General features: G+C 41.7%; 1 non-coding gene across 1 annotated transcript; it reads right to left on the bottom strand.

Annotated features, from left to right (window-relative positions):
* Positions 1-1,112: 1,112 nt before the first annotated feature.
* On the bottom strand, positions 1,113-1,185 carry TRNAT-UGU. Its single transcript has one exon. It is a non-coding gene; the product is annotated as a tRNA-Thr (tRNA).
* Positions 1,186-22,515: the final 21,330 nt, after the last annotated feature.

The following is a 22,515-nucleotide window of genomic DNA, read 5'->3' as shown; positions in this document are numbered from 1 at the left end:
GGGGAGGCAACGCTGCAAAGAAGGAGTCATTCCAAGCAAATTCCTATGTACAAGAACCCCAAAGCACAGCAAATTCAAATGTTTTTTGGATGTCGTGGTATAGCATGACATAAGGGGGAAACAGCCTGTCAGCCCCCTGCTCCTCTCACCATGGCAATGGCTGTACACCACCACAGCTTTGATCTACTCTCAACAGAACGGAGGCTGGTGAGAAGCTGTGATAGGAGCCAGGAGGGTGTAACAGGGGCTGCAGTACTATGCCACAGCCCACGCATCGTTCTGCAGCCTCCTGCATGCGGAGCAACAGCCCCTAGCACCGGCCTGTGTTCAACAGCTCTGCCATGGTTTGAGCACCTTGCAACATGTGTGCTGCAGATGTCCTTTCCCCTCACCAAAGCGTATGTATTAATTTCCCTGCTTGATGTTGGTAACGATTGCTGTGGTGTTTGTGGTGCTAGAACCTAAAAGCCTTGCTCATAACATTTCTGAAACAAAAAAAACCAAACCAAAACAAAAAAACAAAACACCCAAATGTGTATTTTTAAAGTGTGGTGCTCAATAGGACTTGTGTGGATGTTTCTAGCTCTTTCTACAACCTAAAAAAAAAAAAGGCAAAGAATTATTACACCTCCTCTGTCCAGCCTCCAGCACAGGAATAAAACCAACAGCTCCGGCTTGCCTGACAAGCTGTGAAGAGTCAGATAATCCTGTCCAGCTTATTCTCCACTCAGGGGCAATTTGTTCCTTTTAAACCCCTCAGCAGCCTTTTGCCAAAGCTCCCATCAGGGAGATTGTGCTGTGAGCTGTACAAATATTTACTCAACCATCCCCACGCTGCTTCCCAAAGAGCTTATTGCTGTCCCCCCCACTCCCCTGCCGGCACGAACCACAGCCATGAGTTAATCTGGTTAATGCTCAGATTTTACCGTGTTTGTTTCCGAAGTGGTCCCCCTACTACAAGGCGACGGAGCCCGCACGCGCGCTCTGGTCCGCCGCCACCACAACACCCCAAAACCAGGCTCGTGTATGCGGCGGGGGGCAGCGCGACGTGGGGAAAGAAAAAGAAAAAAGAAACAACAACAAAAAAATAAAGGGGAAAAAAAAAAACCCCAAGGCCCCAGCGAGGATCGAACTCGCGACCCCTGGTTTACAAGACCAGTGCTCTAACCACTGAGCTATGGAGCCTCCGCTCAACATGCTTTACGTCTGCCCCTAACGCGCGGTCGCGCGCCTCCCCCTGCCGGGCGCCCCGCGCCCCCCCGCCGCCCCGCCCTTACCCCGCCCGCCCGCCGCCCGCCGCCGCTGCGCCGGCCCCGGCGGGAAGGGCCCGCCCTGCGGAGCGGCGCAGCGGCCGCCGCCGGGAGGAGCCCGCGGCCCGCCGGCAGCCGCTCCCGGCGCGGCGGGAGGCTGGCGGCTGCCCTGCAGCGGGCGGGCGCTCGCGGCGCTTCCAAGCCGCGGCTGCGTGGGGCGAGGCCGGCCCGCGCGGGGGGGGTCCCTGGGGCGTTTGCAAAACCAAGAAATAAAGCTGGTCGGAAATGCACACATCCAGCCAAGGCAAAAAAGACCACAAGAGGAGAAATCAGGAGCAGGTGAATGTTTGAAATGCAGTCTGATTCTTACAGGTTAGGTGAAAACTTGCCGTGACAAAGCTGTGTAAGCCGGTGCGGGGTGCTTTTCTCGGAAGAGGCTGGGTAGTCTTGGGAAGTTAGAGAAACGCTGCTGAAGGACAGAGGTGCTGCGCCCCGCGGGGCTCTCTAAGCACCACTTGCTGCGTGACTCCCCTGGGCAGCGCTAAACATTAGCCTTAGAGAAGATCTCTAACTTACTCTCTCACCGGGTACCTGCAGGCCATCATCGCAGGGGTTATGGAGTTCAGAGCCAGAAGGTGGAAGCTTCAGCTAATAGCTAAAAGGTGGATGGCAGCAGTGCTGTAGGACCCGTTTTAAGTGTACTGCATCCAGTGCTGGTGCTGGATATCATCACCCCTAGTGGCACACATTAAAGCAGATGCCTTAAGAAGAGCTTCAATTGCTTATGGCTGGCCTGAGGTTTTGTTTGCAGGTAAAATTATTTAAATTCCAGACGTATGCCTTTCAGAAAGCAGTATTCAGGGCCCTGTCTTGATTCTGTAGCAACACCTATTTCTATAGAATTCAGACTTGGATCAGTGGGTGGGAAACGGATGCAATGGGATAGCTCATAAACCTGCCTTGGCTTAGAGAAGTCTTATAAAGAATGTTATTCAATAGAAATAAATCCCAAAGTCCACAGCGGGATCAGGGTCTGCAATAGTCTGGGTGCTAGATGTATAAATATGTGATTTCTGCCCAAAGAGTTTTCCTATCAAAGGATTTTCTCACATTAACCCCCTGATAGTTTGTAATAAATGACAGCAGTAAAATTTGAAATTAAACTCTGAACAATTATTGCTGACTCTTGGAAAACAAAGCTCCATGGGGCAGCTAGATAGTAGATACTGAGCAACAGGGGGGAGGTCCATTTTCTTCACTGAATGATATTCATTACATGGGTATGAATTCAAATTATTGTGAAAATATTCAGTGAAGATAAGTTTAAATCCATTAAGAGTGTCCTCTTAATTCTGTATTAACTCTGGAAATAACAAGAAAGTCTAAGATGTATTTCTCGTCATCATGACAAAGACAGTCTTCTTAAAATTACAGGTACATCTATTAATTAGACATTATTCGCTGTGTTGTTTCTTGCTAAGGACATGTTTCCTTTGAGATACTATACTTGATAATAAGCAGGTTGCTTCAGTCTTCAAAGCTGTGATAACTGCCAGTGGCAGCTTTGATGCTTTTCTAGATGGCATTGAGGAATCACAGCAGAAAACTTTATAATAGATGTGTTTGTGCATGTGTGTGTCTACGTGCATGTGTCTAATGCAATGGAAGTTTAAGAAAGCAATGTTGCAGAAAACGAAAGGTGTGCATGTTATTCACTATCAAGATAATGTTGACATGATTAGTTGTTACACCTTGGGAAACAAAAAATCTTATTACCTTGTAAAAGACCTTGCAATTTTCTCATGCATGCCTCTTTTCACAGTCAGCCTGAGTTGCCACATGCCCATTTGAACTTGGGAAAGTCAGTGAAATCCCCACTGCAGACTGTCATGCAGGTTCATCAATGCACAAGCAGTCCAGAACATATTTAAGCATTACTTAAAAAACCCCAGAAAAACTCCCAAAAAGCCCAACAAAAAAAACCCCCAAATTTTATGAAAAGTTATTATTTGTTACCATACTGTTCTCTTAAAACTCTGTTGTGTTCTTCTGCTACTGCACATCACTGCTAAGGCAGAACAACCAGAAAATATTTCAGCAAGGTTTTTTAAGTCCTCAAGGGGATGGACCTGTCACTCCTAGGGCAAGAGCTGCCCCAGATTCCAGCTATAGGACAAAGGGACCCTCGTTGAACAAGAATAATTCTACTGGGATTAGTATTTAAAACCCTTACACCCTTAAGAAGTACAGTCCTCAAGAACTAATGGGCACTTCCACTGATTAAATTAACCTGGGAAAAGCAGACAATTGTCCACTGAAAGAAACATGATACAGAACACAGCTGATTCTTTAGGAGCTGAAACTCACAAAGACAGGATTGTACAAAACCTGTGTGAGGGCTGGCAGCACAGCTGTGGCAGTTGGCACTTACCTTCTCACTTCAACAGGGACTGACTGCTGGAGTGAAAGATATTTGCCTTCCCTCAAACACCAAAAGAAATAATCAGCTGTGATACATGAGGAGGACAAAACTGAAAGTGACAGCACTTATCAATGGGAGGAGTGAAGTATTTTCTGCATTCTTCAAAGGGAGCATTATCAAAAAACCCCACAATGATAATTAAAAATAAATTCTTACCTCTCTTATCATCATCTTAAATGACTGACTGTAAGGATTTGAAAGCTTGGCTTTTTCTCTCCTTTCTATCTCTTTATTCTAAGCTTATTTACAGCAATAAACCAACACTGACTAGTTTTCGTTTGGTCCTGGAAGACCTGCACAAAACCCTGATAGTAGGGATACTGAATCTTGATCGAGCAGTTGTTTAGTCTGAAAATGAATGGTAAGGTCAGAGGTGTCTGAATTCAAGATAAGAGAATGGACTCAGTTCTCAAAGCGCAGTTAATTGTGTTTTAAAGTTTTCATGTGCTGGCACTTTGTTGCTATGTTCACATCACTTCAGGGAATGTACAGATCACCTCTAAAAACCCCTCTGATTACTATGGAAATAAGAATCAACAAATAAACCAATAAATTATTTACATTCCTACCAGTACTCTTCTCTTTCTCTACACTGCTCTATTTTATCTCTCCCCCGCATCTTTCAAAGACATTTTCAGAGATGAACCAATATCTACTTGACAATATTCCTTTAAACACATATTCTTATTTCACCCCAATATTACTGAATATGTCATCTTTTTATAATAGAGGGCGATTCTTTGCATATGAAATCTAAAAATGCTTGTCTAACTTAAGCTACCAGAATCTATTATTGCAGTAATCACTCCCTCACTAAGTCTGTACATCAGTGCCTGAGCTGGGAAACCCTCCATTTCTTCAGTGCATTAGTATTGACAAAGCTAGTCCTTCAAATACATTTTTAATAACCTTTTTATATGGTGCAATATCACTGAAAGTTCACTGCATTTATTTTTGTCAGTTCAGAATGGTGGGATTTCATGTGAAAGGACTGAAAAGATTTTTCTGTTAGTGCTCTTCATTTTAAGGGCCCCAGAACATTAATGCTGTGAACATTAATATTCTGGCCTGATAAGTAATCTGGTTCTGCTCATATTGCAGTTGGGCTAATGGAAGAAACCAGAAAAGTAGCTTTGTGGATCAGGAACACTGCCAAATTGCAGGGATCTCCTCCATGGTTGATGATTTCTCTTTCTTTTTGGATTTTTTTAAATGTCATTATAGCAGAATGGTGCCATAGGCTGCCTTTCATGTTACCTGAGACATCAAAGGGAGGTACTGAGGACCTGCCTTTTCACCGTTTTTCACCTTTTTCAAGCACTGACATTCACAACTAATGAGTCCAACATACTGCAAAAAATAGCATCCCTGCCCATGAGTGGCATCCTAGCCTTTATTGTGTCAGAAGCTCCAGCTTACAGCTTTCAAGCTCTTAGAAGCTTTGAGCCTCAGTCTAGTCACATCTAGCCATGTGGTAGACATACCTGTCCGTGCCTTGGACCACGGACTGGTCCTGCTCCTGAGCTCACCGGGTCATGGCATGGGTTAGGACCCACAACACAAGGCTGTGAGTGGGTGCGGCAGTGCCTGACAGCATATTCCTCCATTACATTGCACCCAGCTGCCTCTATCCCACAGCAAAACCTCCTGCGCTGGGCAAGTGAGGTGCCAAAGCAGAAGGTTCCTGCTGGAGCCATGATGCAAATGTCTGACCAGCAAGTCTCCTGGCAACAAGAAGGAGACAAAGTCCAAAGGGATGAGTTTGCAGGGTCAGCATGTGAGGCTCCAAAGATCCGCTCCAGCCAGGTGCCTAAATTCCCACCAACATAAGGGAAGAACCAGCTCGTAAGAGATGAAGTTGCATGGTCATATCTCTGAAGTTGTGTGCACTTCAGGAGCCATCAGTGGGGCTGACACTGACTAGGAAACTTCCTGGAAATCTGAGGAGATAAGCCAAGGAATAAATTGATTTGCCCTACACATTTACAACATTGCTTACCGTTTTGGTCCCTTGGTCAGGGGTGAGGTCCTGGAAAGGGGACATGCCTCTTCTATGAATCAACAAAGGATTTTGACATCATCCAGTATCCTTCAAGAACATGAAATTAATTTTCCAGCTGTCACTCACAATCAATCTATTCATGCAGAGGGGTAATATTTTGTTCTCTCACGGTACACAGCTATGAAGATCACCTGTGTATTCACTGTGCCAGTCTGTTTCCTGAGCAAAGAAGGAATTTCCCAGGAGTGGACCAAGACTGCTTCCTGCAAAAGGACTGCCACAGTCTCTTTGTTTCCCATCTCAATAAAAAACACATCCTTTTATATTTCCCTTTCCTTGTTTCTTTCTATATTCACTTCCATTATTGGTTTATCTTTTCATTAGGAGGGTAGGCCAGGAAGAAGGCTCACTGGGCAGCTCCGTCGTGTGTATGAAATAATACTGTAGCAACGAAAACACCAAAGCAAGTGGTTTTTTTTAGTAGGCAAGCTGATAGGAAACGAGTTCCCTATAGGAAAGAGCTGGGGGGGAGTGGAGTTCATGAGATTTTCCACACCATTTCTTAGCTATCTGGTTAGGAACAGGCATCAAGCTACAGCAAGGGTCAACAGGTAATTTTTTCTGACACAGAGTGCATGCTGCTCATGCCATTAAACCACATCAAGGTAATGCAGTGAATGTTACACTGACTTGCCAAACTGCATTAACCGTAATGCTTTCTCTCCAAGACTTTAAGGTGATGCCTTTTGGAATAATAGCTGCATGAGGCTGCTGGGAAATCTGACCGAGTATTAGCATCTTTGCAAAGGCTGGAATCCTTCAGCCTTGAAGCAGGAAGAAAAATCTCCATGTGAACAAGGACCCTAATATTCATATAAAATACCATATTAGACATTCAAAAGGGACAAGAATCGGTTATTAAATGAAATACAGCACCTCATCAACAACAGAGCAGGACTGGTTTTCCCTAAAAAAGAAAGAAACAATCAAAACCTTTAATATGATTTCAGACAATCCTGACTGTAAAATCAATGTGGGGATCTGTCTCATCTATAACTTCTATTTTGCACAGTGCAATACTGTAAGGAGTAGAACCATCTCACTCTGCCATTCCTATGGAAACATTATTGGGCATTATTAGAAGACCAGAAAAGTACGACAGTCTCTTTGAGAGCCCTGAAAGCAAAGGCCCATATCAGTTTATATGGAATTTCAATGTAGCCAGTATATTTCATCGCAAGCCATATCATATCTCCAAATTCCTCAGTTATTTTCACTATTTAGGCATGGGCATTATCACATCTTCACTCCTGCTTTTGATTTCAGCTGAATATATCACTCTACCTACTTTTATATTGACACCCTCCTGTGAAAAATGACAGGTGTGATGAGCAGATTTTGCTTGCTTACGCAAGACTTCTTTTTATAGTGTAATAATTTTTTTTCTTGCTTCCTATCTACACTGTTCTTAGGTGGCTAGTTTAGAGACCTGGGGCTATTCTAGTTGAAACCTAGGAGCTCTAGCCCCAGTAACATGCTCTGTTTCAAGAGCATGTATCATGTATCTGCCTGCTAAAACATCTGAGTTTTGGTTGGGAAAAGAATTCAGGTGTTCACTTGGGCCTTTTGTTGAAATTTCAAGCAGTCTGCTGCTCCTGCTTGCTTACTGTCAATAGCAAAACCTGCTGTATATTAAGTCTCCGCCAACTCACTTCAAATGAGCTGTGGGAGTGATGCCTTCATCAGCACCAAGTCAAGCTGCATCTGAACCTCAACCTGATAGTCAATATTTCTGCACCCTGTGACCAGGAACCCCAGTCCTATGTACAAGAGCCATTGAGAGATTGGGAGGCCAGGGCTAAGCAGTATCATGACAGCCCAACCTCAGTGGTCTGAAGTTCATGGCAGTGTTTTTTCTCTCTGTTCTTAGAAATGAGACACATGGTCCCAGCACTTTCTGAAGTACAATGAAGCGTTTGTAAACATCAATATTTTGTCTAACAGAAATCACAGTTTCAGATACCTAGTTATGATAGTGAAAAATAAAGGCTTTAAACCAGAAATTAATTGATATGCAAAGATCTGGCTTTTTAATAAAAAAAAAAAAAAAAAGGAATTTTCAAATAACTAGTCCAGCTCCTAAAGTACATAGATTCAATTTTCTAAACATAAGTGGAGAGATGCTTTTAGAATTGGCACCTGCACATGCCACTATCATTTTCTTACTGTTAACATACTTTTAAAAAACATGTTCTCATTATACCATTTGCCTAGTTTATATCACAGTGGTATTACTGAGCCTTGAAATGTTACTCTTTGGGGACACTTAGCAGCGATATGCTGGTGCTTTTAATATGTTATTATTATTAATTTACACAAATGAAAAAAAGAAGTCTGCATTAATATCAAGATGACTCCATTCTTCTGGAAAAAAAGAATACCTGACAAAAGTCATCATCATAGCTCCTGGCAGTATCTTCAGTGTGAGTTATTAAGGCCGATTCTGTAAAAAAGCCAAGTTTCTTATTTTGAAAAAAAGCTCAAAGAATTCATTTTAAATTACAGAATAAAGTGGCTTGGAGGAGCTATTAAGCATTGTACAGTAAATAAAATCAGTCTAGTTTTAGTATAGTAAATACTATTGGCTGAAAGTCATATTTTAAAATACATTTATTATAAGAAACTACTTAGATAATGAAAGTAAAGAAAATCTAATTTAATTTTCATCATTTGTGTAGTTTGTTTGCTTTTTCATTTAATTTTGCTTGGATAATGAAAACAGTCCACTTCTTTCTCTTGGCAATATCATTTTTTTGGTTGTCAGCCACTTGCCAAGGCTACAGTGATTTGGTTTCAGACACCTCAAGGGAAATGGTTAAATCTTGCTTTCAGTGAAGGAGTGAGCGGGGGAATTCTTGAAAACATGTGTATGTAATTTGGTGAATCAGATCCTGCCCATGACTGCATTGGTGACAGTCAGCCAAACAGCACATACCAGACCGTGCTGTGAAGGTTTGCGTCACACAATCTGACCCTCAAAATTCAGTGCAAGACCCACTAGAAGATGTACCCATAAGTCATTCCCTTCTGTCCTGGTTTGGCTCGGATAGTGTTAATTTTCTTCTCAATAGCTGGTACAGTGCTGTCTTGGATTTAGCAAGAGAATGATGTTGATAACACACTGATGTTTTAGTTGTTGCTAAGTAACGTTTATACTAAGTCAAGGACTTTCCAGCTTCTCAGGCCCTGCCAGCAAGAAGCCTGGTGGGACCTAAGGTAGGAGGGAGCAGAGCCAGGACAGCTGATCTGAACTAGCCAGAGGAGTAGTCTATGTGATAGAACATCATGCTCAGTATAGAAACTGAGGGGAGCTGGCTGAAGCCTGTCAGTCACTGCTTGGGGACTGGCTGGGCATCAGTCACCAGGTCATGAGCAGTTGTGTCATGCATCACTTGTTTGGAGGGGTTTTTTTTCCTTTTGGTTTTATTCCTTTTTACTTCTCTCTCCTTCTCATTACAATTGTTGTTATTATTATTATTTCTTTCAGTTGTTTAATTGTTCTTATCTCAGCCCTTGAGTTTTACCTTCTCCCAAGTTGTCCTCCCTGTCTCATTGGGGTGGGGGTGGGAATGAGCAAGCAGCTGTGTGGTACTTAGTTGCTGGCTGGGGTTAAACTATGACACCTTCCCATGTTCAAAGCCAGGAGCCAGCACTTTGGTTTGGTTCGGTTCCTGGGTTTTGCTCAGAGAGCTCAGAGCTGAACTGCCACTTTGGGTCCCAATAGGCTTAATTGATTCATCTCAGTGACTGGTTCTACCCCGTTTAACACAATGAGCAGAACTTGGCATAGAGGAAGTCACATCTGAAGAATGAGGATGTGATCCACAGCTGTAAGGAGAAGTTTTTCAGAGTTTCAAGACCTAACTTCAAATAGTGGAATGCAGGCCACTGTCAGAAGTCAGAAGTGTACTTATGTGTGACAATCTTGGTGATAGTTTTTGGAAGGCAGTTAAGCACGAGTCTCATTTTTACAGTTTTAGTTAACTGGAGTGAAGTCCAGATCCAAAGATCCCTGTCCTTCAGTGAAACACAGCTACAGACTTTATCTCATTAATGGGCTGAAGCTGGATCTGACATCCCTGACTTTCAGGAAAGTCTGGATTTGAATTGTCTGGTTTTGGTACAGTCTCTTTTTTTACTGTAACCCCTCATATCTTCCAGTGGGATAAAAATCCAACTCAGTAGAACCCATTTTCAGGTCAGTCCCAATATTGTTGGGTACAGGAACATGATGGATGATCTTCAAGTTGACAATCCTTTCTCTTGAAGTTGTTAAGATTGTGACAGGGAGATTTTATTATGGTTTAATGTTAAACATCCACATTTGTAAGGCTAAAGAACCGGGTTCCCTGCAAATTCTTACACACTAGGGGGTGCAAACATCCTTTTAATGAGTCCAGAAATCTATGGTCTTACCAGTACCAGCAAGGAAAGTACTAGGTCCTGTACTAAAGCTTGCATGGAAAATACCAAATTTCTTAAGTCACGTTTGGCTTATACAAATGAATAAATAAGAACACTGCTTTCAGTAACAGCTTTTTGATGTTTTCTGAGTTTGTATATGGAGCAGAGAAGATACTAACGTAGGAGTTACATAAGAGGTCAGACTGAGCCTACTTTTCATGCCATTGCCTGAAGCTTTCTCATGTCCTGTGGTGACTCAGACATTGCTGTAAGCTTTGCGAAGGGACAGTCTCAACTTTTTACCCCCACATTTTCATATCATTGTGTGACAAGCTAGTCTTCTGACTCAGGCATTGGCTGAAGTCCTTATTTCAAAGCACTTACTCTGCTGTTGTAACATTAAGACCTGGCTCTTGCAAGTCATGGTGTGAAGCGCAGTGGGCTAAGAAAGGCAATGTTGTTTCGCCTGCATGGGCTCCATCTGACAAAGTGTTGATTTTCTCAGCTTGTGCCAATACAGCATTTAAGCACTTACTTAACAGGGAATGGTGGTGGTTCTGCTGAATGTGACAGGACTGTTCACATGCATAAGCGTTAATCATATGTTTCCGCACCTGTAAAAGCAATGGAGCGGTGTTGGGTACAAGCACAGAATTCCAGCTCCAGCAGCAGTAAGCCTTCAGTCCCTCTGCTTATGCATCATTAGTTACTTATGCATCTTTATTTACAGATAACGAACAGAGCATCTAAAGAGATATCATCCTCTCATGACAATGCATTCTCCATTTAGGTCACAGAAATCATTCTGCAGCTACAAAGAAATGCTTATGAATGCAGGATCATCTTGTGCAACATTTCTTCCTTTGCATTTATTCATTTGCCCGTTCTATCTCTTGGTAAGGCATGATTGAAGCCAGAAAGTCCCTTCTCCTAAATCATGTACACAAATGAGCAAAATCTGAACTCATAAATTAAGGTTGGAAAAAATCCCATGGTTTAATGCACTTCGGCTTTTACATCTGGCTTGCCTAGATTTTGTTTTTCAAAATGTATAGGGGTTTTGCAGATGTCTTTGCATTTCAGACACAAATGCCATCTTGTGATTTATGGAACCCCACCTAAATACCTCAAACACTCTGCCTGCAACTTGATACCATTCATACCATCAGCTTTTATTACTATGGAGTGTTTCATATTACCTTCTTTTTCCTGTGTCACCTTCTATGCCACTTCATCACTAAATCAAAACAAAACAAGTGGATTAAAGCAGTTTAATGCATTATGGTTAAATATTTCTTTCTAAGGGAGAGCAGACCATTCAGAACACCATTAAGACAGAAACCCAACTGAATCTGGTGCAGCCATAAACCATCTTAAATGAATGTTAATAGAGAAGGACAATTATTGTTGACTTCAGAATGCAAACAAGAACTTCAGACACTGATTCCTATCAGCCCATTAGAGCTGGCTGAATTCTGTGCACTGTTTTAACAGTTGCTTAGCAATGGCAAATAAGCAGTTCTGTCTCTTATCACTAGAGGTATAGTTAGAACAATACCTATTATTGAACTGAATAGGTATGAAATTAGTTTATATTGTTCATCTTTTTGAGATGGCACTATGCAGCAAAGTGAGTTGTTTAGGCTGCAGACAGAAACAGTGTGGGTTTTTTTCCTGGAGCTATCTATGGAGATAAAATGAAAATGAGGCTTTGCTGTGGCTGTTTATCTGAAAGCATCACTAAAAAACTTTGCTTGTGTATGTTTGTGTGTGCAGGAAGAAGGAGGTTCTTCAAATGTCTTCTCTGAGGGAATTTCCAGGGATGTGGCAACACAAATGACCAGAGCCTATTCAAAAAGCAAGCATGGCAATACTGCACTGCAATGCCATCTCCTCCCTCCTTCCCACATGGGCACCTCTGATGAAGCACTTCAGCTCTGATCTGGGGAAACATACTGGGGATTAAGCCATCAAAGCCAAGGTCCAGAAGGATACTTAAGCACTTGTCATTTGCTGTTGAACCCCTATCTTTTAAGTGTGAACCTTCCAAAATGGAGTCCACACACCTGCAGAATTCAGTATCTGCAGCAACATTCGCACCTAGCATGCAGGGTGCACAGTTACCACAATAGGGAATACTTATCAGAGCAGTGTGGTTTAATGCCTGGCTCTGCAAGGTCTTAAATATTGTCTTTCTAGTTAGGATTTATACCCACAGCTCCTGCCTCCTGCAGGAATACCCCACTAACATGGCTGTAGGCTACTTTGAGGTACATGCTTTACAAGACAAACTGAGCTTAGATAAGGGCTGTACACCCAGGCAAAAATTTCAGATTTTAGGCCAGCTTGTCATCCTTGAAGTCTGGTGCAGTAAGTATGAATTACTTTAAGTACAGTTGAGTAATTTCAACAGAAAAATTGAAGAATGCTTCTACTTTGCAATAGACTAGTTTCGTAGCTGGTACTTGGGAGCAGTGAAAGGTTTGGGTTTAACTATCTCAGGCTGAGGAAATGATTTAACTTGCATCTTTGTGGATTCTCTAACAGAAAGAACCACTAAGCTACTGCAGAGATAACATGCCACTGCTTGCTCTTCCTCTACCTACATTTTATAGCAAACAGCAGCAGCTGCTGTTGGACCCACATAGCTGATCCCTATAGTTGGTCTTCAGGTCATTTACCAGGTTTAACCAGGACAGACTAACAAAGGAATCCCTGTTTCTGAAACCTGAGTGTAACGCCCTGTGTTCATGATCTTATGTACTGGCTTCTGAAGCTCCTCGGTACTGAAGCACTTCTGTGCCCACACAGAAGCAGAAATTAAGTGCCTTTGAAATGCTGTGCACAGGGTGGAGCAAGGTGCTTTGGGTTCCTAGCACTCCACTGGCAGCATTGCAACTAGACCAGGAAGCAAAGGGACTCTCAAGTTGTCAGGTGCAGACATACACAGGAAGACAGGGCATGTGCCAGCTAAATTTGAGCAGCAGCTGAATAAGGTTTTTGAATCATGGAATCACAGAATGGTTGAATTTTAAATGGACCTCTTTAGATTACCTAGTCAACCCCTTTTTCTCAAGCAGGGTCACCTGGAGCCAGTTTCCCAGGACTGTTTTTGATATCTCCATAAATGGAGACTCATAACCTCTCTGGGCAACCTGTGCCAGTGTTTGACCATCCTCACAGTGAAAAAAGTCTTCCCTGTTCAGTCTGAACTTCATGTAGTTTAACTTGTGCCCATTGTCTTTTGTCCTATCACTGGCCACTACTGAGAAGATTCTGGCTCCCTTGTTTTCATTCCTTCCCTTCAGGTATTTGTACACATTGGTAAGGTCCCCCATGCCCCAGCCTTCTCCAGGCTTAACAGTCTCAGCTGACTCAGCCTCTCCTCACAGGAAAAGCACTCTAATCTTTTAATCATCTTCATGGCCCTTGGCTGGACTCACTCTGGTAAGACCACACCTCTCTTGTACAAGGTAGTTCAGAACTGGACACAACTGTGTCAGAGAACTGAACCTATCATGCAGGCGACTCTTGTTCCTCTCTGGATCTGAGCCTTTGTCTTCAGACTCACTTACTTCTTCAGTCCTCAGTCCTTTGGTACAGGTTCTGAGAATGATTTAGTGATTCCTGTGATGCGAATCACTATCATATTCTGTGAAAGGAGCTTCGTTACCAACCTCACTGCCCTCCAGGTGTCAAATGCTCCCCGTTTCATTAATAATCTATGTAACTTTCCAGTGTACTTCATGGAAAAAAAACCCACCTCATTTTTTGCATGAACTACTGGGTTCTTATAATGCCTACAGTATTAATCAGTCATTTACATTGATTCAAATTAGCCCAGTTAAGATTTTTACTAATAATTTCATTGCAACAACCAGACACAGCAAGAGCAGTTTAACCTGAGCTTAAAGCTGGATTCACAGATGAAAGGTTTGATCACTCATTCTTACCTGAATTCCTGTCCTGCAGCTAAATAACTACTTTCAGATGAATGAAATGAAAGAATTAAATTCTCTAGGAGGAATATAAAATGCAGTGGAACCACAGAATTTCCCATTACAAGCGTAAAGGACTCCTCATGGGAGAACTACAGCCGGGAGAGATGGGCAGGCTGAAAAGTGACTGCCCAGTCACCAAGCAGTCAGGTACCAGAGGGAGCAGTCCAGGGGCCAGGCAACAACGGAGCCATCTCCCCACGTCTCTGGGTGTTGAGGGGGACCTGGAAGCAGGACTGCCTGTTAGGGGTATGTGGGGGGTCCCCAGGAACCTGGAACACCCGTGGGGTTGCCAGGGTGGTGTGAAAGCTGGGCTGGCCATAAATGAGCTATGGTCTTGGCAGAGGATGAGAAAGAACAGAGCACCTGCCAGTCAGACCTTCTTGAAACAAGAACATCATAAGCATTTCCACCCTAGCTTGATGCAGAAAACCTCAGCTGACCCATATGCAGTTTCAGTGGTATTATCATGCTTTGCAGACTTCCACAGTACAGGTTTGCACAACCTGCAATTGGAAAAATGATGAGAACTGAAATGATCAGAACAGTCAGTATTTAAAAAAAAAATGCCATAGCAAAGTAGATAAACAAGATTGTCCCGATCACATTTAAACCAATAATATTTTTTCCTTTTTTTTTTGTTTTTGTTTTAAAAGAATGCCGCTGTAGAAATCCATCATACCACAGAACTGTCGTGGTGCACTGCAGAAGTCAGGTGGGGCTAGCCCAGATTTGATGCTGGTTATAAATATAATTAGGAAAAAAAGCCAATGCCAGCAGTCTGATATTCATGAGAAACTCTATAAAAACAAATCTCTGGAACAAGACAAAAACACAGCAGAAGAATTTTTTTTTTCAGGTGTGCACAAGGGTATAAATTTTAGTTCACTGTATATTATGTATAGTAACACCATGACTGCAGCATAGAGAGGCACTTGGGTAGACAGAGTCCTTGCCAAGTAGTACTTACAGGTTACACTTCGAAAATACTGAAATGATTGAAATGATATGTGAATTCTATAGCAAACCCTTATTTGTAACTGCCTCAAAACAGCTCTCAGAAGGGCCAGGCAGAGTTGGCATGTCTGGCTGGTGTGAAAGGGCTGCAGAGAGATCCCAGTTTTCTCTCATGGCGAAGCCTGTGTGTGCTAGAAATTGAGATGTGAGCTTCCCAGTGGTGAAGAGTGATGGAGTAGATGGTATTTGTGATGGATTAACTAAAGAGACAGTATTTCAGGGTGTTTGAGCATGACTGTAAGTAAACATTGGGGTTTTGACCAATCACATAACCCTGCACCTTCAATAATGCCAGGGAAGTCACCTAAGGCTACAAATGAATCTGTCCCTAAATGCCAACAGATGCTCAAACTCCACCTCTTGCCTACTGTTATGAAAACTCTTCACCAAAACTGTAATCTCACTAATACTCACTTTTTAAGGCTTGCAAACTAGATTATGGCTTTAAAATACCAAGCTTCTAAAATCCTACACAATCTCTGTGTTGTCTCACATCCCTGAAGAGATTAGCAACATTTCCAAGGTTTCAAATATAGATATTTCTTTCCAGAGCTGTCTGCTTTGCCTAACATGAGCAATATTGTTTTCATTTAAATAGCTCTACCCACATCACTCTGTTTTTAAAGCTATGACAATTGTTTTCATACCACAACCGTCTAATGGTAGGATCTAGAGTGCTGGGCCTAATAGCTGTCATCTACTGCGACCTGACTGAAAATTTTAATGAGGTCCCCTCACTTACAGCAGTCAAGTCTCTGGCACAGAGAAACTGTGTGTCTCAAATCTAGTGTAGGATCCTATTTCTATTCATATGGAAGTAAATTAAATATAGGAAATAAAAAAAAAATCAAAACAAAACACTAGCATGGAATCCTGCCCACGCTGAAGTCAGTAACGATTTTGCACTGCATTTTCCTGGACTGGGGTTTCACACTGAGGATTTTTCTGCCTACTTTCATCTCTAAAACTGACTGCTAATGTTTCACATTTTATAATAGCTTTTTATTAATTTTGCAAATATTACCTTCTGTTTCATGAGCTCTTAAACAAAAATTTCTGAAGAAGGAGGAGGGTTTGCATCACTCACCAGTGCAGAGTGAATAGGAATCTCATGCAATTTCCAACAGAGAATCACCTCCAAGAGTCTGCAGTATTTTTGCCATGGAGTAGCTCTGGCCTGCAGTTTGGTCCTCTGGTTTCCGATCCCCTCTGTTATGTTACTGCTGGCTGCTGGAATTTGAGGTTAAAAAAAACCCCCACAGGAAAAAGCTGTCTGTATGCAAACTACTATCAGTTCCACAAAGCAATATTTTTCTCCTTTAATGTGTTATGTATAGTTCTCTCAGGTGTTAATTAAAACAGCAGCATGAGCTTCCAGTAAGTTTTGTGGGTATTTAAAAGTTTTTTTAAAAAAAGATGAGGATGTCTCTTTGAGTCAGTGCTGCTATTACAATGCATCGTTAACAGGAGGTTTTTTCCTTACCTCGTTATAAGAGAAATATTACACACGACATAGTTTGCAGTTTGAGTTCCTATCAGAAGGCAAAAATTAATGCTGAAATTTCCTAACAACTAAGCACTGCATATACCATGATTACAAGCTATTATTACTGTTTCCATACTCTGGTGTCGAAGCTTGGCCCTATCCAACTTCCCCATCAATCAGTGCACACTACTCTTCGGTATCATGTCATCATATTTCCACAATCATTAATCATGTTACCCAATAAATCCTTGAGCAATTATTTAAGCTGCTCTTTTAACAGCTGTCCACTTCTCATATTGCCACCTTGGCTGCTCATTTACCAGCATGCCTTTGATCTGAGAACTGTTCAATCAGATCAATAATGTGTAAGGAAAATGCAAATGGTTTGAAACAAGAGAAATTCTTTCATGTGGAATATTCATATTTGGAGCAAGCCTTTCAACTCCACAGCTGAAGCTTTTCTTTATAGTGATAAAGTTCTTTATAATGATTTAACAAATTACAGCTAGGTAACGGCAGTGTATTACATTTAGCAGTGGAGTAAGTGGTGGGTGTGGGGAGGAGCTGGGAGCTCCCAGTCATACACGTACTGGCAAGCCCCATCCTTCCCTGTGACCCAGGAGATGAGATGCCAGACTTTTCCCTGTGGGAGACAGATGTAGCGATAGACAAAGGCCATTTGCACATTCAGGTCTGTGGGAAACTGCCTCATTTATCCCTGTGCCTTCCCAGCAGTCTCAGACATGCCTTCCCCATCCCTTTGCAAGTCCTGGTCCACCCTGCAGACTCCTTCCCATCAAGCTGTCCCACTCCCTTTCCCACCCTTTCCTGCTCTCCTGTGCATTGCTATCATAGGACCACTCATTTCGGGGATAATTTTTGTTGGTCTGGTTTTAATGATAGGTTTTTCCATGTGTGAGAGGACCTCTTTGGCTTCAGGCAAATGTGCAGCTCCTGTCTGTCTGTCAAGAAGATGCATGAGGAATACGCAAGATTACTAAACAGAGTTTACTATAGTCAATGACTAAATGCCAAACACAGATATAAATTGTAGTGCACTTGGAAAGCTGATTAATTAAAAAATCCTAATGCCACAGACAAATGCTCAAGTTTCAAATTTTACTTTATCAACATCATCTTACTCTTCCTAGACTGAGGACAGATTATCCTCTAACAAAGCTTTCTCAAGCATTTCAGTATTTTGAAACAATACTTTTTGTGCAACCCTGTTTTCTAGTGATACCAACTCCTTTAGTCACAATTTACCATGGTGTTGTATAAATTTCACCCCTAAAGAAGACAAAAAGGGGAGAAGAATAAGTAATATACATCTTTATAAATTATTATATTCCATGCTTTGTTTGTTGAAGTGAAGGCTGTGTGATAAATGATGCTGCATGACTGTGCAGTTTATCATTTTACCACAAACTTGCACTGCTAACATTTGTACTGCAATACCACCCCCAGGCCTCCAGTGGGGCAACCCCCTGTGCTAAATGCCATACACGTATTATGAGTGACAGGCCATTTCTCAAAGACCTTACAAGCTAGAGACAAAAGATTCCTACTAATCAAAGACAACGGATGAACAGCACATTTAGTTTCCATGACAGTTGTAGACACAGATAGGCTTGGGGGGGTGGGAGGAGGACATGTTTTCTGATGCTGTAGGTGGAGGCTGAAGAAAGAGGTCTGCCTTCACAAAAGATGGGAAGGATGTAGTGGAGAGCCTGGAAGAATCTGGAAATGTCCAAAAGCAATCTTCCTGTGGTGCATGCAGAGTACAAACCTCTGTGGTTCAGTGGTATGGTTTTGATTTAAGAATTATTTACTTTTAAAAAGAAAAATAGAAGGCCAAGTAAATATAGTGAAAAACAAGAAAGAATTTGAAAAACAGAGGATGTTAGTTAAATACTTACAAACAGTTAACAAAACATGGCCTTGGGAGAAGGAACAGACACCATAAATATGTCAAGCTGGGGGACAAGATAAACCCAAGTAGAACCAAATGGTTAAAGACTAAACAGAAAATGACTGGAGCTGTGTGTGAACTATCCTAAATTAGCATACTAAGAGATCCACCCTCGAGCAAAAAGCCCCTGCTAACAAAGCCCTCTCCCCACAGAACATGCACGGTGAAAAAAAAGATCCTGTACCTTTAAATGCAGACGAGGCTTGTAAGAACTAGTGAGAATTAGGTGTGGCTGAATGTAATTGTAAACAATTGTTCAAACTGTGTAAAAAGTTTTGCTATGTGTTAAAAGGGCTCCTAGCTTTGTGGATTTACCACCTAGCACCCACCTCTGTGCAGACATGCAATAAACAAATATATCTGCTCCTGTGTGGATCAGCTCTTGCATACTGGTTGAAGAACCCAGATTTGGGATAACAGTTTTACTTGCCTTCATTCAGGATAACTTATTTGCCTCTTGCCTTTCTTTAAAACTTATCAACAATTTAGTCCCCAAACTCCTGCTGGTAAATACATGACATGTAGAGAGGTACAGGACTGAATAGACAATGTACGAACAGCTGTTTGAGTACGACTCATTCTTTTAATATAAATTCTTACTAGGATATGATAATTTATGCAAGAGTTATGAAAAAACCTATCTGCATAACATCTGCATTGACTAGTTAAAGTAAGGATATAATACTTTATCTCAACTTTAACATTTTATTTTAAAAGATTGGCCAAATCTGATGCAATTTGATACTTTCCTCTTGCCAAGGTACATCATATCCCTCTCTGGAAAAAATAGAAGAATTTGGAAGACCCTCAAAAGGTTCTTGTTCTGTGTAATTTACATATCCACTTGAAATCCAGGCCACCTTCCATTCAAGGCAATGTGAACACTATCGAGTTCAAAATGGGTAATATAACCTCCAGACAGAATATTACAGACCGGTTAAGCAAGTGACAAGAGACAAACAGGTGATCTGAAAATTGACTACTATATATGGAGAGTTCTTTGGAGGACATACTTCAGATTTTCTGTTACTCATACCTTGAAGTACAGCTTTGTGCTGAGAAAACCATCCTTATTCCAAGGATTTTGGTCTTAAGACATGCACAAGAAATCTGTAGGCATAAGAAGATGTACACATTACAACAGCAGGTCATATAATGAGCTGGCATAATAAATGACACGGTACCTTTGACTTTGGTAGCTTCCATGAGGCTTTCATGACTTCATGCGAGCAATGAGCACTTCTGCCACACAGATACTGTCCATTGCATGTTTGTGAACAGTACTGGGTACAGCCAAGTTATGAGATCTGATAACAAATGTTAATGAAATTTTGGAAATAGAAGCTGGCTGACTACAGCTGGGGAGCCATTTAGGTGTTTAAACATGTCTAGTACCACTTTAAAATCTTTTAGGATTTCACAAGGTGATGGCCAATATGGCTCAGGTGATCTATATCCTTTTAGAAAGGATGAAAAGGAGGAGCAGGTGATATCTCTTAGCTCATTTGACTACAATAGCGCTCAATAGCTGCTACCAAGAACCCAAAAGCTGCTGCTGACCTCTCATGCAGAAGAAAGAAAAATGTTTCTGCGTGCTAAGAAGCAGCAGCTCAGCAAAAGCATGCAAATGTGAGTGGTGGAAATTTTATGTAGGAGGAGTATTTAAATTGCAAGGGAAAAAGATTGGGAACAGGAGGAAGTAAGAGAGGTGGCTTGGATGAGGAAGGAATAGCATGGAACAGATGTTCCTTTTGTGGTATGTATAATGCTACCGCTACAAAATTTGCTTCACAAAGGGACGTGGCCTGGCAAGGACAGGGATCTGCTGCTGTTGGTAGCAGGGGCTAAGCGTGGCAAGAGGGCATAGTAATGAGTACAGCCAGTACTCAACAGCCTTGCCTGATGGACACTAGCCCATGCTCATGAGGAAAAAACCAGCCTGACATTCTGCCTGTGTTTATTCCTATGATTTGTAATCACTTGCAGCCATTCTCTTCATTACTTTCCAGGTATGTGACAGCAAAATGCAGGTGGCTGACACTCTTCTAAATAGTTTTTAAACTGAGATCTCTCACTTTAATTTTGTTGGTTTTAAGGACTGGGATTTACATATTGATTTAGGCAGAGATGCTCCAATGCTATGCTACAGGACTTTAGTGATTTGTACAAATGACTTACAGACTCACTAAGAAGGAAGGCAACCCAATGTGCTAATAACAGCAAGTATCAAGTGCTATAGAGCATTACCTGAGACTTGTGCCTTAATTCCAACTGTATCATCACTAAGCTTTTTAAAGACTACTGCAGTATCCAAGTGCCATTAAAATCTTTTGACTCTGTTTTGCTTAAAAATAGTCAGTCCTTTGTACTACTGTGACAACTGCCTATGAACTAGAAAATTGTATGTCAGTTTAGCACAGGGTGATCAGATACAATAATTAACAATTTTACCAGAGTATGTCAGAGACTAAGAAATGAGAGTTAGATCCTGGGCATAGTGAAACCAATGTTCTCGGGGACTTAAGGGGTCAGCTCTTCACTCTCTAAGGTATCATCTGTAATGGTCTCTTGGCAAAAAAGTATTTGTTTATATGAATAGTTGCTATAAGAGTATGTCAAGAGTAAATGTTCCAAAGAACATGCACAGTTGTTCTGCAACAAAAACCCTATTATAATGTCCCATTTTCTCTTAAACAACTGTAAAATATTTTACCCCCTTTCTGGTTTTTGTTTGTTTGTTTTGCAAATCATTCGGTTTCCAAAAATTATTTGAAACCAATCCCAGGACTTCAACAATGTACAGACATTTAGTTGCTGTGACTGGATCTTATTTAACCTGGTGAGAAGCTTTCAGAAAGCTGCTCCCTACCAGTGATCCCAGCAGTATTGGGCATCACTGTTGATACTCTGAAGTCTGGGATGACATAGGTATAGGCTAGTGTTCATGCTGCTGACTCAGATTTTCCCCAATGGCTTATCCTCTTATGTTCTTTTGAGGTGTAGCTCACCCAGATGCTGACTTTCCACTTGTGTTTCACCGTTGCTACTAATGAAAATGAGTTTATTTCTTAAAAGGTGGCTTACGCTGTGGGATGTTACTGTCTTTTCTTCTCGCATTGCTGGTTCTAAGCAATAAACAAAGGCTGCCACCCAAAACCAGAGTAAAAGTCATGGGGAAGTGAAAGGGTACGGCTATGAGAAACTAGCCAGAATCAATCCTTCTGGAAACATCCTAATAACAGTAATTCCCCACTCACAGACATAGTTCATCCCATCAGGAAAAAAACATAAAGTGGGCAGCAAAGCTCTCATGGCTCAAATGCAAGCAGACAGATGGGGCTGCAGTGTAAACACAGACAAACTGACAAGACATAAAACTGCTTTAGAAATAACTTCCAGCAGCAAAAGTCTGCCAGCAGGGAAAGGTCATTTGTAAGGTTTGTTTAGAATAAGGCAAGACTAAATACTGTGTGCAGTCCCCTGGCTTTCTGAGACAGAAGAGGTTTTCTGCAGGCCACCAATGCCTCCTTCAGGAAACATGTGCAGGGTATTTCAGAAGTCCTGTCTGAACACATGCAGTGAAGGATCTAGAAAGCAATACAATAACGTATTGAGTCAAAGGCGGGTCATAACACATAAGTTTAATCGTCTCCCTCAGCGATGATATACATAAGTAAGTAAATAAAGGGGATCTTGGAGAGATCACACATGCTGAGAACTGCAAAAGCAAACTGGCTTCTTTAGGTTATTTCTACCAAGTAAGTGGATGGGGCTCTGCCTCTATGGTTTTGCTTTATATTCTGCTACCAATTCTTATGGAATTAGAAATCCTCTTCTTCAACAG

This window comes from Falco rusticolus, chromosome 7, assembly GCF_015220075.1.
Source record: "Falco rusticolus isolate bFalRus1 chromosome 7, bFalRus1.pri, whole genome shotgun sequence".
Lineage (NCBI taxonomy): Eukaryota > Metazoa > Chordata > Aves > Falconiformes > Falconidae > Falco > Falco rusticolus.
This window is presented reverse-complemented; position numbering and strand designations above follow the sequence as displayed.